Source organism: Capsicum annuum, chromosome 4 (assembly GCF_002878395.1).
Source record: "Capsicum annuum cultivar UCD-10X-F1 chromosome 4, UCD10Xv1.1, whole genome shotgun sequence".
Classification (NCBI taxonomy): Eukaryota; Viridiplantae; Streptophyta; class Magnoliopsida; order Solanales; family Solanaceae; genus Capsicum; species Capsicum annuum.
In genome coordinates, this window is record NC_061114.1 from 55,400,410 (window position 1) to 55,405,824 (window position 5,415).

General features: G+C 30.7%; 1 long non-coding RNA gene across 2 annotated transcripts in view; it reads right to left on the bottom strand.

Moving 5' to 3' along the window:
• Nucleotides 1-2,046: 2,046 nt before the first annotated feature.
• The window catches only part of LOC124898148, a 19,500-nt gene continuing 16,131 nt past the window's right edge, over nucleotides 2,047-5,415 (bottom strand). For both annotated transcript variants that reach the window (XR_007054937.1, XR_007054936.1), the window contains 2 exons: nucleotides 4,224-4,608; nucleotides 2,047-2,242 (listed from right to left, as the gene is read on the bottom strand). This is a non-coding gene — a long non-coding RNA (uncharacterized LOC124898148). The remainder of the gene's footprint in view (nucleotides 2,243-4,223; nucleotides 4,609-5,415) is intronic.

The window sequence follows — 5,415 nt, forward strand, 5'->3', positions numbered from 1 at the left end:
ATCCCTAATATATTATCGAAAAAAAAGAGGCGGCCGCCTATTTTTTAATGAGGTAGAGCCACCCCTTCCAATATGATCAAGATAATTAATATCAAAATTCACTACGTAACTTGTTTTAAAATTAGTTTCAATTAGTGGATTTCTCTTTAAGTTTTATATGCTAAAAAGAGAGTTTATAATTTAAAAATGAATGGTTAAGGAAATTAGTTTTTATGCATGACTCATTCATTCTTTTGGTATATTATTTTTATTAGCTGGGTCATCCATCTCATTCTTGATTTGTCTTGATTTTGATACTTAATATGTTATTATGAATTTAAGTCAGTTAAATTTAGGTTCATTTTGTTCCGTATGTATAGTTCCTTATTGATTTTGAAAGTAATCTGAGTGATAGACTATTAAATCATTATAAACTCTCGATAATTAAATTTCAGGCTTAATCTTCCGTTTGAGGCTTAATTAATTTATTAGTATAAGCTTGAGGGAAATGAATTGCGGACTTATTTAAGACCCATCATATTTGATAAAAAAAAGAAAGGGAAGGCGTTTCAATTGATTTCCCCCTAAATATCAATTAATAAATCATTTAAGACATATAAGAGCTAAATGCCATAAAATAGGCCATGCAAAACATTAAAAATAATGAACTTTAGGACTACATATTAAACAATAGAGTTTCCTATGTTTTATGTTCAAATCTGAAAAGTATATAAGAATAAATTTAACTTAATATGTTGAGGTTGATCATGTGTGTGGTTACGCTCCTGGTTCATTTTCTATAATTTCAAGGCTACGTGTGTGGTTACTCTTCTCAGTCGAAAATATAAGTCACAATTTCTCTCATAATCCTTAGTAGATAAAGCAACTAGTCAAATATAATTTATTCAAGAATTTAATTTAAGCCAGACATAAGTTAATAAAGTGACCGTGCTAGAACCATGGGACTCGAGGGATGCTTCACACTTTTTCCTAGGTCAACAAAATTCATTATCAGAATTTCTAGTTCGCAGACCAAAAAATAAAGAGTCATTTCCTTTTGACTTGGGATTCAATAAGGTTACTTAGAACACCATAACTCAATTTCAAGTGACGACTCTATAGATAAAATAATGTCTATTCAAAACCTTCACTTTAATAGAAAAATTCTTTGACCTCGCTGAAAAATGGGATGTGACAGATTTGATGTTTTAAAAATTTTAAATTGAAAAGATGTTACTAAATTTAAGGGATTCATTAATCACATTTTCATAAATATTGCTCTAATTGTGTTATGTATTCACTACTAGAAATTAGGTGTATGTTGATAGTTCAATTACCATCTCCATAAAGGCCAAACCCATCCCTGCATATCTATGGCGATGGTTAACCCAACCGCTACAACTGATCGCATTATAGTAGCTCTAATGCAAAAGTTATCTACGACAGTTGCTTAAACCATCGCCATACATACACTTATCGCGACGGTTCTTGTTACAAAATATTATGATGGTTTCTGGTCTATGGGGACAATTTACACTTATCTCTATAAATCTTTATACGATGGTTATAAAACTCTATCGCAACATTCATTTATTTACATTGGTGACAAATGTTGCAACAGTTTAAGGTATGTGGAGACAGTTTACAAAATCGTCCTTATAAATATTTAATATAATAGTTATATATTGCTATTGCGACATTTGCTTTTTCACCTTGATGATAAGTTCTATCTATTACAACACTTATTTATCTCTAACGCGACAGTGTTTACCGTTACATCATAGCTATGGGGACGCTTTTTCAAATGGTGATGCAATAGTTATCTATAAGTTATTGCAACATTCATTTATAGGCTAATGCACTTGTTATTATAGGTTATTGTAACAGTTGTTTAGAAGCAATTGTAACAGTTATTAATAGTCTACTAGGATAGTTATTTGGTAGGCTATTGCAACTGTTATTATTAGACTATCCAACAGTACTATATGATTGAAATGATTATTTAAAGCATAACACAAAATGTATTTATAAATCGATCAAGAGTATGTACTATTAATTCTCAAAATCTCAATCAAGACACCAAATATTTTTTGATCATTCAAAAAAGTAAATCATATATACACAAGTTTTGAATCTTCAAAAGTAAAAGATGTTTAAAACTTGGTCAAATATTCCAATAGCGTAAAATGAATGAAACCAATGTGATCGATCTCTTAGGTCAGGTCTAGTTCATCGATTTCGTTTCCATCTTCTATGTCATAACCTACAATAATAAAAAAAAATGAAGAAGATGTTAATAGAGTAACATTTTCCAAACACCAATACATAAAGAGGCTTTCCATAATTCCAAGCAATAAAATGAGGAATACAAAATCAATAAGGGATAACGACATAGTGACCAGAACAGGGTTAGATCATGAATAGAAACTTATAGGAAAACTAAGGAGCAAAAAAACTGCTCCAACAGATGTTGTGTCCACAAAAATAACAACACCAACACCAAGGGATGTTAGGCCTTAAGGCGACACAAACTATACAGGCAACTTGTTGATATATAAAATTGAAAATTTTCAAATATCCTCATATCAGACCTATGTATGTCCACATGTCCACAAAAGTTAAGTTTCAATTGCATAGAAATGAAAATTTTCATATGAGGACATTGATTGAACCAAAAACTAGAATAAAAAAACATACTGGAAACTTATACATAAAGAAGGCTCTTTCATTATTAAATTTCATTCACAAGAAGATCTTCAAGAGGTACTTTGTCAAAGGCCGTATACTATCAATAATCAACCAATTATTCTTAAGACTTGGATTTCCTTATTTTATTGTAATGAAAAACATCCAATTGATATACTTTTGTGGGTAAAATTTCCTAAACTTCCTATAGATTGTTGTTGTGACTCCCTTAGTAGCATTGCAAGATTTGTGGGCACAACTATGTATGTGGATGAGTGCACACCAAACAAACCAACATATAGTTTGCTAGAAAATTAGTTGAGGTGAATATCACTATGCCATTGCATCATTCTGTTGCTGTTGTAACCCTGATGGCCATGCTTTTAGTCAAATTATTGCATATGACTGAAAGCCCATGTGTTGTCAGTAATGTCAAACTATTGGTCACATTTGCCCATTTGAAATCCCTAAACAACCTCCAAAACTTAGGAAAGAATATCCTAATTAAATAGTGATGAAATGAAAACATAAAGGTCAGGTACGAGATCAGGGAATACAACAAAAGGTTAACCCTCTTTCTTGATAAGTGCAAAATGTAGTCCAAGTTCAAGAAGGTGTCAAGGATGTAGTATAGAATGTCAGGGAAACAAGCCGATATAAATGAAAACATACTAGAAACTCATCCCACTACTTTAATTACACTACTTTAATTTAGTCCAACAATAACAACAATATAAGCAACAACAATAATAATACAACAATAATACACAGGATGTTTTCATATTACAGTTCAACAACAACGACAATATCAGCAACAACAACAATAATACACAAGATATTTTTATATTAAAGTCCAATAATACAGCACCAACAGACAGCAACAAATAACAATAACACAGTCTACTAATACAACACAGTTACCAACTAATAATATAGTCCAATCACCAATAATATTCATATTTTTCATGTTATTATGAAGGAATCATCCAATAATACAGTCCCACAACAACAATAATATAAACAATAGGTAAAAAGAGAAGGAAAATACAATAGAGTCACATGAGAGACACATGAGATACACTATAAAGAGGAGAAGCAATAACTATAGAAGAAGAAGAGGAGAAACAACAATAGTTTAGATATATAGAATGCACATTTGAAGTATTTCTATATCATACTAACATCAACACCTTTTATTCACATATATATAATACACATTTGAAGTATTTTTAAATCACAATATCCAGATATTTATAACCTGGTGCAGCACCAACAGAAAACTATACAGTCTAATAATAGCAGCAATATCAAAGGGAAATTGAAATTGCCCAAAAGAACTAAATGACTTGTGAATTATTAAAAAAGTTAGCTTTATATAAAAAAAATTTCATGATCAAGCAAAAAAAGTCAATTTTCTCGTTCTTCCATCTTAAAAGGGAAATTGAATAGATCTAACCATGTTTAAAGTTGTAGAGGAGAAGCAGCAACAACAATTTAAATATGTAGAAGCAGCAACAACAATATAGGTATATATACTAGGTGGAGGTAGCAACACTAACCTTGACTGTTTCTCTCTGTAGATGCTAGTGTAGAGGTAGATTCTCTTGATGGAGTGGACTATGCCGCTAGTATCTTAGAATCAGTTAATTCTGCAATCTAAAGTTGAGCAATTACATCTGTAATAACTTCTTATCAAATGATTCTATTTTGTTCACTGATTTGATCCTCTATTTTTTCCATCCTTTCTTGCATTTGTCGCATGACATCATTGGTGACATTTAAAGTTGATTTAGAAGTGTCATTTATTATTTTTAAAGAAGTCTTTTTAACTCATCCTTCAAACAATCATAGACATCTTGGATATTCAACACCCATGACTGCTGAAAATTCATCAACAGGTTGATCATTTGCATCCAGTTGCATTTTAATTTCTTTCGTTTCAGCCTAATAAATCATATTCAAAAGTACATCAAGTAATTATAAATTACGAACTGATCATTGATGTCAATATAAACTTGAAATAGGTAAGTTTCATATAATTTTTCTTGTGGTGTTTTCATTTAACGCCTTGTATGTACGATCAGGTTTTCTTGCTCTTGTGGCCATAAAAATATCCTTTAACAACACAGTTTTCTCCTTCTTTTTTTCCTATTCATATGAAAATGAATATAAAAAATTACTTAATTGACAAGTTATAACTCAATAATAAATATGAGAAAACACCAATTTATTGTGAATTAAAGTAATTTTTTTTTTCCAGCAGTGTGTGGATTCATTAGCTTCATTCTCAATGTTTGTTTTGGACATTCACGGTAAAATAAATCAATGAAATTAACTAAAGTAATAAGGGCTTTGTAGCAATAAAAGTAATATGATCACAGATATTGAAATATATTTCACCTAAAATTTTTTAGACTTTCAATATTTGAGGGTCTCTTTAAATTGACACTCTGGAACACATTCAAGCCTGTTGGCAATTCGAACTTCATCATTTTCATATGGACCGTGATGTTGCTCCTTCAAATCAAATCTATTCTTTCTCCAAGATTATCGAATTCTTTCCAATACAAAACCTTTTGTGGCATCAAGAATATCATATTTTGATTATAAGTTGGTGTCTCAGTTAGGACAACAACAAAAAAAATAACATGCACTTTTAATTAAAGAAAGAGAAAATGCCCAGTTACCCCCTCGAACTATACACAAAAAGGCTATGACACACCTCAACTTAAAGGGGGTCCTATTACCCCC